Raw genomic sequence first — 11,942 nt, 5'->3', positions numbered from 1 at the left:
TTAAATGGCCACTCTTATGCATGGATCCTTAAGAGGACCCTTCTAGCAAAACAAGACACCTTTTCCTGTCAATATCCTGAAGTACCCTTTCTCCCTCCTGTTATACTTTGGTGAAAGAATACTTCATGTCATCTCCATTACTTTCATGCTTAATGGCATTGCAATGAAAGAAATGACACCTTAAAGAATTAGGACCCAGACTAGCATCCCTTGGAGGCTGAGTTTTCAGATCATTATTTCTGCTGACACTGTGCAGCTGTTGCAGAGAGGTTTTTTTCTTTTTTCTTTTTTTTTTTTTTTTTTTTTCCTAGGAGCAACTTCGGGTGTTTTGTTTTGTTTTGGGTTTTTTTTCTTTTTTTTCTCCACAGAAATCTTTAGCGGGAAGAGGAAGGCATGGCTTGTTGGATCAGTGATGTTACACCAGCTGACAGGTGGGTTTCAGGGAACTCTCTGGGGCCATGGCCTCTTTAGTGGTTTTACCACTCTAAACTCAATTACAGTGGAGTTTCACGCTCCACAGCAAACTCCAGTCCTTTTTTGATAAAAACTCTACAAAGTAAATAAGTCATGATGATGATATGGGTCTACCATTTAATATTCATTGAAGTACATATGTTTGAAAAATTGGAAGCAGAGTTTAATCCATTTTCATATTTATATCAACATGCAGCTTTAAAAAGGATATCTTTCCTTTTCTCAGAGAATCTTGACAATTTCTGGTCTGACAAGATAAATAAAGATGTAAAAAACTCACTTTGAATATAAGAAGGCCCAAGGAGATTTAAAATGCAAATCTTAAAATATATATCCTACATCTCCTCACTTTCAAGGGGGAGCACACCTCCCTTCTACATGACTTTTGGTTTGATTGAAATTATATAAAGTACTTCCAAGAATCCATAATTCTTGATGATACATGCATAATTTGATCACTATCTATTTACTCTCTATTGTACAGTGCACTGACAATATAACAGGTAATACATTTTATAAAGGGAGTTTTACATTTATGATCAATTTCTTCCCTCATTTAAATATTAGCTTGATGTCACTTTTCTGACTTTGACATAATTAAGTCAGCAATATTCAGAATTCGGTTGTGCATAGCTATGACAGCTAAATCAAAACACACAAGGAGTAGTCTCTGTGAGAACCACATATAAAAACTGGCAAAATAAACAATAAATGGCTCTTAAATAACTAAAAAATTCTAATCTGCAAAACCTCACCTCACATAGCCCCAACTTCAATCATTATTTTGTAACATCAGAGAGGTTTTCCCGCCCACGTTTACAGTTTTCCAGGAGAAATTAAAAGAAAGACGTAGCAAATTTTCCTTTGTCTTGGTGTTTTATTTGAGATGACTGAATGATAAATTAAGCTGGTGAAGAAAGAGTTAACCTAATGATGTCGTCTTTTATTTGAGTGAATGTTTAAGCATGGTGCTACGGCTGATGGCACCTTGTTTAATAATGCAGTACAGAGCTTCCTAAGGGGACAGGGCTTGATCTGAAAACGGAATATGGTGCACTCTAAATTCTCTTCCCTGAGGAAGGCTGACTAACTGATAAGTGCCATGAGCTAGCGCAGGGACTGATTCTGTCAAATCAAGCTCAAGTGAAAGGCACAATGTAGACTCTTCTCAAGTCTTCGTGAAGTAATTCGAGCAGACATTTGTGACATTAGACAGTGCATCAACTATGGAATGCTGTAAAAGTTCACTGTCTTACTACAAGGTGGTCTTTAGATGACAGGATAAAGAAATCAGTGCAAATTTGTTAATGTAACAACTTGGAAAAGCATGCTAAAAATGTCACTCTATTGGGATATGTGATAAAATGTATAGGGAAGTGACTGCCAGTTGGGTTTCCTTGTGAATCCTTTATTAGTACTCATGTAAAAGGCATAAAAATAGGGAAGGGCAATAAGTACATAATTTGTATTAGGTTCTATCAGCTTAACTTCTGTTCTTCCTGAGCTAAAAATTTCCAATTGACAACTGAAGTAAGAAAATCCATAGTTCAACTGTTTGTTTCTCACTTTGGGATTATATAGTCATTCAAATCAAACTTCCATACTTAAGTCCTTGAACATCTTTTCTAAATGGGAACTGAAAACAACAGTCTTTAAAGCCAGGAAGAAATTGTACAGGTTGAGAAGTAGATAAAACCTGTTAATCAGACATGTGTAATATGCTAGCATACAATGAATAACTTCGAGCATATCAGCAAGAAAGACTGGAAACTAATGGAAACTCCTCAATAAATAGGATAGAAAGTAGAAGGGAAAAAAAAACACTACTAATTCACATTTGTCTATGCTTGTTCTTCACATAAATAATGCTTCCCAGTTTTAAGAAATTAGTAAAATGTCTGCCAGCTTTCCAGTGAAAAAATTGACAAATTGGTGAATATTGAAGATTAAATTCATACAGGAAAATCTGATACATAAGGAACTGATCTAGAGGATATAATAGCAAATAATGTTGAAAACAAGCATTTCAAGTTTGAGAGATTTATTAGTGGGTATATTCCAGGATAATTTTAAAACAATTTTGTTCAAAGCTCTGTGTGCTTTACAGAAAAATGCCAGTGGGCTGACAGGATAAGCTGACACTGCCCAGCTAAGAGGTAGAGCACTACACAGAGGCAGTGTTTCTCAGAGAAAGACCTGATGGCTGCAATAAGAAACCTGTGAAGAAATGGTTTATCATACAACACAAGATGGTGCATTTGGAGACTAATAACAAAATCTATGTTGCGAGGTGGGAATCCATCAGCTGGGTAAGGAGCAAGATTCTAGTGTAATGAGTGATGACAGAAGGAGCTGCAGATGGCAATCTGCTGACAGCGTGAGAAAGGCAAATGATACCAAACCAGTACCAGATGAGACTTTTCTGTTGAAGATCTACTAATGTCAATGTACAACACAGCTGGAAAGACCCTTTAGGTGACAGGTTACTAAGAAGATTTCACGTCACTTAGTTCAGGAAAGAATTCCTCAAACCAGAATGGTTCTGCAAGAAGATGCTCTCTGATGGGATAATATAAGAAGAGAGTGACGTGTTGTGGGTGATTGCAGATACAATTTTCTTTTAAGAAATATAAGAGATAAGAATTTCCATTTACTCACCATGACATCCTATCAGGTGTCATCCTATCATATCATGACTGTACCCTATGGAGGCCAAAAAGCTGATGCAGGAAGCTCCCGTGGAGCTTCTGGAAAGCAGATTCTCATCCGAGGAGTGAAAGTAAAAGGCTGCTCCTCAGACAATGACTTTTGACAAGGTCAGGAAAAAGGTTATATGATGTGGTATGTATGGTCATGTTTGGTGTGAAGATTTAGGTCTCCTCTGCTTACATTATTGTGGGCTGCATAGAGCTCTCTAACTCCGTTTTTATCACTGGTATGCTCAAAGGTACAATTTAGGCCAGTGTCTGAGAAGTGTCCTCAGCTCAAAGTGCTATACAAGTAAATATATTAATAACCTTGTACTAATGGACCATGGGGAGAATTTTCAAAGGCCTGCAGAACTGTACAACCAGTGATGTTAATGGCATTAAATAAAAAAATAATGGAAAGAGGGATCTTCAGTCACCTTGTTCTTCAGCGATTAAGATCCAAGCAGACTTCCAGTGCAGGTAATGCTGAGCAACTGTGAGCAACAAACGCATATTCAAGTTATTAATAGTGTAATTCTACATTTCTGGTACACAAAAAGTCTGGTTTTCACAGGACCTTAATGATTTCCATAGGATCACCAGGTAGTATGATTAGACCTTATTACAGGGCTCAAACTCTGCTGCTCAGCTTTTACTTTAATGCCTTCCTCTTTTTAGACCAACAACGCAATGGAAACGAGTCCTGTCCAGACAGAATGGAAGATATGCACCATTAGCTTACTTAGGAAGATAAGTGAAAAAAAAAAACCACAAGGAGTTTTCTGGTTAAGTAGGAAAAAATAAGAAAATTTTGATACTCTCCAATCAGAGGAACAAGGGTGAAAAAAGACATTCTGATTTTTCAGAAACTGAGGCGTTCTCTCTGTGAAGTAGCTGTTATTCCACATCTTGAAGTTCTAAGGCAAGATTCACTAGAACTGATATCACTGTTTCATGGGTAAAACTTGTTCTGCAAGCCCCAATACCATTATAGCATGATCTAAGTAAGCAAACAATAAAATAGTCCTTAGAGATCCAATATTTAATCTAGCAAGATTTCCTACCCCGAAAAGCTACTAATTACATTCACACAGAGCTGCATTTAAGAACACTGAGAGAGAAAAGGTTCAAATAAATTGGAATTGGTTGTACAAAGACCTCATATTTTCTTTAACTCAATTCTATTAATCCCTTGAGACACAGTATATCAGAGCAAATGCTCAACTCAAAAGTAAATTATTGGTTTCAAGTCTAGCATTCTGACTTACATCTGCACTAAATCCTGCAAAATGAACTGCAAGTTCACCTTGTTTCCTGTGTCAGGATTTCCAAGACAGTTATATTTGGAAGTACTCACATGGCATTTCATATTAGCTAGGGTCCCATTTTGCAGTCTGCAGCCAAGTAATTTATTTAAGTAACTAACTTATAAAAAAATTGTGAAGTATCTGAAATAAGGATTAGCCATATAACAATATTGCAAATTATGAAACAACTCTAATTACTAGATGATGAAATTAGCACATGATGAACAAGAATGGTATACTTGTAAAGAACAGTTTCTCAAGTCTGAAGCAATTAATTAGTAACTTATACATGTAATTTTCCTTCGTTATTTTCTGCAAAGGAGGGTGTCCCATGGAGCACAAGCAGAATTCTAAAGATCAAGTCTATAAACACTAAGTGATGAAACTTGATTTTTTCTAAAATAAGGATATAAGGCAGGGTTCCTTTTATAAACAAGATGTAAATTTTCCACTGGTACATAACTATGCCACAGATACTTTCACTAAAAGTTACCTTCAGTCCTGATTGGTTTTGATATCCATTCTTACACCTTCATGTCAGATCTTTTGGTACACACAATTGCAGCAATTTTGTGGTACTGTCAATAAACTCCATCAAGACTTCCCTCCATAGCTAACTGTAGTAGAAGCCAAAAAAAATCAAGACAGTTAGTATCACAAAATTGTAATACCAATCCCGTATAAGGCCAAAGGAACTTTACATTATTGTAAAGACCCAGCAGTTTTGATTAGCTCATAGTTGTGGAGCAGAGTGTAGATCAATTATTGGATGCACCTATGGGCTACTGTCATAATGGAGTGTGTGGTGCTAAATGCTCATTATTCATCAAGACAGCAAGATCTTTTAACATTTTGTGCAATGTCTCTTCCTTGTCTTTTTATGGCTTTTCCTATTGCACGAGTAAAACTGTATACCTGCAGCAATGGAGAGAATTTTTCTATACCTTTATGTTTGTAATACCACATTAGAGGTATAATGACATTGACAATTTGAAATATTTCTCTGCCTATTTAAGACAATTTTTTTAACTGCATGTCTAGAAAATCTGGAATGGATTTATCATCAAAACATAAAATGTTCATAATTTATTTTAGAAAGTCATCTAGAAGTCATGTTCACATACAACTGCATATTACAAGTTGTAAGGGTCACAGTATTTAATGCACTACATTATGCAAAAGATCTGATGATGTTCACAAGAGTCCTTTCTTTCCAGATAATCTGATTTTCTTTACAATCATGAACATCCTTCTAGACTGCTGCTCATTTGCCAAGGACAAATAGTGCAGAAGTGATGACAGCATCACAAAAGTTCTGCCTCACCAATCACTTTCACCAATTTGATAACGTGTTGTTTGATAATGTAGTGTCATTTTCTTTCACTGAGACAGAATGGAAGCATCCCAAAGTAATGTCAGAGGCTACCCTTGAGGCATTTGTTTTAATATCTCTATGCCTCAGTTTTCCTATTTTAAAAAAGATCCATAATATTCATCCACACCAGCAGGGTGTTGTAAAGCTAAATTTATTACTGTTTGTTAGATGCTTTTAGAGCATCCAACTGGAAGAATGATAGATATGCAAAACAGAACCTGTTGTAGCTATTATTCTCAGACAATTTCTGTTGAATTTATATAGAAGGAATACTGATTATTCCCGGGCAATTATTCTCAAAAAAATGTACATTGAATTCGTATAAAATGGAATTCTAATTTTTGAACAATATAAATAAGCTTGACCATTATTAATATTATTAATATAATTCTTTTTTTGCAAATAACCAGTAATAAATTACATTGCAAATACATCACATCACTCAGCTTATGCTAAGATGCACTGAACACCTGTGTCATGCAGACATGTTCCATGAACACAGGCCCTCAGTCATCCTTGTCTCTTCTTGTCAGTAAAACATGTATAAATCTTCCTAAGTGTGTGTTTGCTTCTGATGTGACTCTTTCAGGTAAGGAGAAATACAAGGCACTGCTTACTAGTTTTTAATTCTGGTACTTGTCCATTAATCCTGTCAAATTCCCACTTCTAAAGGAACATCTCAGCAAAGTTTTCAGAGCATGAGCATAACTCATTCCCGTCATACCCAAACCAAATAAAAACAAGCAAGATGTGCTCTGATACACAAAAGTAGGAGTCAAATCAAGCCTATGCGTAGCACTGCAATCATTAACTTTCCAACTTCAGTCACAAAAGTCTGAATTTTCATTCATGACCATAAATTTACTGCTGCTGCTCCCATACGGCAGCTCAACCTCCTTCCATACACAAGAGAGTCCATCCCTCTCCTCAGATGTTGACATTGAAATTACTGCGAATTAGCCAACACTTGAATTCTGCTTTTTAATGCTTTCACCATCCATCCTTACCACTTCCATTTCTTCACAGAATGGTTATAATTTCATCAAAATTGAAAATTCTTTTGAAATTTTTAGTTCCTTGTAGGCCGATATATAAGCAGGTTAGACAAATATACAATATAAAATATTACCAACATTCAGAGTAACACATGAGTTTCAGTAAGGTCTTATCTGGACCAGAGCTACTTGTTACTATAACATGAACCCAAAAAAATGGCCAGAATGAATATATACACTCACAACATTATGAATAATTACTCAAAGGAAAGCATGTTATTCAATACTAGAATAAGGAGTTGTGAAATTTTCAGGAAATCTGAGTTTAGAAAAATCTGAATAGCCTTATATTTATCAATAAATGTGGTAATCAATGCAAAAATAAATTGGTGAACTGAAGAGATTGTTTTACTGATACGTCATCATCTCACTACCTACATCTCTGAAAACCTGCATCAGCTTTGTCCAAACCACAGCTCTCTTGGGACTCTTCATATATTTCATGAGCCAGAAATTCTGTCCTATAAAGCAGCAAATCCACTGGGAAGCAGCAATTATAATGTGATCCAGGATTATCCCTTCCGTTGCAGCTCTCACACTAAGCGCTCCCGCGGCTGGGTAAAGGATGGCAAACACGTGTGGGTGGGCACACGTGCACAGATGTCCCCTGCCACTCTTCTCTAACAGACCTGTGCTCTGTGCAGGTGGCAGGAATGGGCAGGAGCACGCCTGGGCCAGAGACACCCTCTCAGCTGGCAGAAGAGAGACTGATTGACTTCTGGCTGACTTCTTCGTTTAAATGAGGGGGAAATGAATAAAGAATCAGAAGAAAGCTGAGAGAGAAAGTGCATCTCTTTGTCCCCAGTCCTTTTTTATGTTTACATGGTGGGCACAGGCCATGTGGGCTGTGAAACCTTGAGATCTGACCCGAGGCTGTATTGGCTTGGCACCACACTACCTCATTTTCCCCAAGACCAAATGAAACGCCTAAAAATGTCAAGGCTTGCCAAAACATTTATGTTTTTAGCTCCGCTTGGTTGTCTTCACATTTAGACCACTTTTCTTCTTCTGCCCTATCCCTCTGATTAGATTACATTCCTCTCGGTTGTGGGAGCTGGGATTACGCCTGAGCAGGGAACTGGAGGGAATACAGTAAAGCAGTCTAAAAGGGAAGGGGGAATGTTTCTGACATTCCTCCCAGTGAAAGCGAGCAGCAATTGACCAAACACGCTGTACATCCACACTCGGCACTTACACGCTGGGTGAAAGGGTCAGCCCTTGATCTCTGTGCTGCCTTATTGCATTTCCCACAAGGCATTACCTTTGTTGACAGATTCCACCCTTCTCATCCATGAGGACTGTCATCTGGTCCCTCAGGCAATGCTCTTGACTACTTCAATTGATCCTTTAGTTTGCCTTTATTTCTGGAGGCCATTGTTATCACTGTTACTGGGATTTTATCTGTGCAACTGAGTATTACAGCTATTCTAAATCACAGGTCCTTAATTTATAAAATTCGAATAATTTAAAAAAAAGAGGATGTACAAATTCCTCTAGCTTTTCTTTTGATTGTGTTTAATGTTTCAAAACATTAACATTGTTGTTTCTCTTAATTCCCCCAAAGTTGAACAGCTCTGAAAGGCTTCCAACCTCACTGCCAACTATTGCAAAAAGAATAAATCAGGTAGCAACTGGTTTCAGCCAAAGCCTACAGTGATTCTTACTGGCATTGCAAAGCTTACTTGAATTCACAAGGGGCTTAAAAAGCACTGAGATGGCAGAGATTGTTGTGGCAGAAGCAACTGGAAAATGTCCTGAGATTGAAACACAGACATATTAACATCACCCTTGTGGACGCTAATGACTTGCACTTTAAAATGCCAGAGGCTCATACTGCCAGCTAAAACAAAGAAAAAACCACATTTTTAGTCTCCAAAGACTTTAGATCTTTCCAAACTCTGAGGGCAAATTCAGCCATAATGTATTTTTGCAGTAGAGCAGGGCAGCTCATGCATGCCACTGGGGGAATCATTGCCTGGAGTTGCTGTAGGCAGTGTAGTCAGTATAGCTAAATAAAACAGCAGCTGAAAACCTCTGAGAGGTTAAACCAGTAATGAAGCATTCTATAATGCAATGCAATCAAACCTAAACAGTCTGAAGGCATATCTTGCTGACACTCACAGCCCCTGCCGTTCTCACTGGAATGCATTTAAGGAAACGACCACCAAACACAAGGATTTCTACACGAGCTTTACAACTTAAACTGACACATAATTATGGAAAAAATACTTAAATCTTTTGATGAAGTAGCAATGTCCTACTTAGACACTTCTAGATGAGGAGTTCCTTGAAGAGTTTACTAGTAATGGTAGATTGAAAACTTTCTGAAACTGTTAATGTTTAAAGAGCTCTACTGGAAGAAATGGAAAGGTAACAGGAAAGGAAGAAAAACAGATGCTGACAATAAGGAGAAGGCTAGGAAAAGGCTTAGAAGCAAATATTTGGAATAATAAGTAAAAAGCCAAACTAGCTTGACTGGGAAAATATCCATAGGACAGGAAAAATACAGAAGCTGAAGTCATTTCCAGTAGTAATCTAATGATGAGCCAAGCCCAAGAAACTTTAAATGGACTTGGAAAAGATTTATTTAATTCTATTTGATACTCTTTAATAAGTAAAAGAAAATAATTTGGAGTATTATTTGCTTACATTAGAAATGTGAACCACAAGCAATTTCTTCTTCACAGAATCCATGAATGGCTAAACAAAGAGCAGGGTAAGATTTTTGTGCTACATGGATTGCATTTAACCTGAATAACTGAGAAAGTAATTTGTACTTTGCCTAACTGAAAAGAAATCTTCTGCTTAGGGATGAAAAATTCAAAGTAATGTTGCATTCCTTTCTTGGTGACCTACTGCTACCTGCAAAAATTAAACAAAACATCTCCTTTTAAATTTTTTATAAAAACCAGAAGAATTATAGTAAAAGGCTTTCTTTAATTTCCATATTACATTTTAAATAATTCTTACAATAGAATGATTCTGAAAAGGGAATGCTTTACTGAAGTTGAAGGAGAAAGAGTTGCAAAAGATGTGAAAATGCAAAAAGATTTTGAAGAAAAACTTCTCTACCCCACAATTCTTTAGGCACATCTCTTTCTTCAAATATCCCTTTGTAAATATATGCCATAAGCAAATTTAGGCCAATGGCTAGCATTGTCAAGTGAGCTGATAAAAAGATAAAAGTAAATGTGAAATTGTGAAGTTTAGAGGCAGAAATTAAAACTAAAACAAAACTCAGACAAAAGAAATTAAATTCCTCCCAAAAAATGAGGAAATAAAATCAACACATACACACAACGAAAAACCAGAAGAAAACATTTAAATTCTGAAGGCTAATATTGGGAAAAAATTTAAGAAATGAAACTGGCAAGACCCTCTGTGTAAGAGACACCCACCATTCTTTTGACTTATCTTGTGAATAGCCAAACTTATTGCAGTCCCAATGTATTCCAGCTAATTCCTATGCATCTTCTAAATTCAGATTTTGATGTAAAAGTGTTGGACGTGGATTTAGAGCGGTTGAGATTCCATTCACTCTTGTAAAAATGTTTTCTAAAAGTTTGAATTTTGTCATGTACAAACAACCTTTATTAAAAAATCTGGGGAGATGGAGAGATCAGATAATGAGAGTTAAGTGTAAATGAACGTAAGTGAAAGTGGGTGCATGCTTAAGATAAGAATGAGCAAATTATCAAATATTCAAACACAACTTGCCCAGAAAAAAAGTGCAGCAGTACTGAATTGGAGCAAGAGAAGCAATTTAAATGAATATAATTATTATTAAGCTTATTCATAAATCCTTGCACACCCTAAAATGCTATTGATGAAGTCCTTATATTCAAGTTCCACAAGAACAAGAAACACAACTTTGAGATATGATTGTATAGATTTTTCTGGACATTTACCTTTTTGGTTTTTTTGTGATACAGAATGTAAATTTAGAGCACTGCATATATCACTGACTAAATCTTTGTGGAACCTACCTTAGTCTGTATCAGGCATGTTTTCACTCCAGTTTAATTTTGATATACTTTAAAAAATTCTTCCACTACAATAAAAGTTTAAACTTGTTGATAAATTACATCAAGCTGACCTCCAGAATTGCATTCAATACTCAAAGAAATTAAGTAGGGCAATTACTGAAGGTCATGCTGGGAAGCCAGGAAATATCTAATACAGAAACCTAGGGTATGGAGAGCTAACAGTTGTCATCAGGATCCTTCCCCTAGGTTCCACTTCCACTCTCTATGTAAATTAGGAAAACATGCTACTCGGCTTGACTTCATTTAGAGCACTCTAAAACACTGGAACCTGACAGCAGCATTAGAACCAATTGAGTTGTACTCTACAAGATGTTTCACTTAAATAAGGCCTAATAATTCACTGCATCACATTTTAAAAACTGAAAGGATACTTACAGGTTAAAATAGCATCAATGCTAAAAAAAGACAGGCACCATCAGTCTCTCGGCTTCCCATTTCTGTACCGGCCCAGTCGTTGTGATCACCTTGTGCTGGCACAGAGGACAGACACAAGGATGACCAGGGGATTGGAGCACTTCTCCTATGCAGACAGGCTGAGAGAGTTGGGGCTGTTCACCTTGTGGAAGGTTCCTGGGAAACCCTATGAAAGCCGACCAGTTCCTAAAGGGGGCCTACAGGACAGCTGGAGTGGGACTTTTGAGAAGGGTATGTAGTGATAGGACGAGGGGGAATAGCTTTAAACTGAGAGTAGATTTAGATTAGACATTAGGAAGAAATTCTTCACTGTGAGGCTGGTGAGGCACTGGAACAGGCTGCCCACAGAAGTGGTGGATGCTTCATCCTTGGCAGTGTTCAAGGCTGGGCTGGACAGGGCTTTGAACAACTTGGTCTAGTGGATTGGGAGTTGGATCTTGATTGGTTGTGAGGCCCCTTCCAACACAAACTGTTCTAAGATTTGTGTTGTTGTGCATTGCAAAGGGCCAGGGAGATGGTCTGGGTTAAAACTAATCCTGATACATCCATGTGGTTCATCAAGAAATTCTATGAACACTAGT

Source organism: Catharus ustulatus, chromosome 3 (assembly GCF_009819885.2).
Source record: "Catharus ustulatus isolate bCatUst1 chromosome 3, bCatUst1.pri.v2, whole genome shotgun sequence".
Taxonomy (NCBI): domain Eukaryota; kingdom Metazoa; phylum Chordata; class Aves; order Passeriformes; family Turdidae; genus Catharus; species Catharus ustulatus.
Note: the sequence above shows the minus strand (reverse complement) of the source record.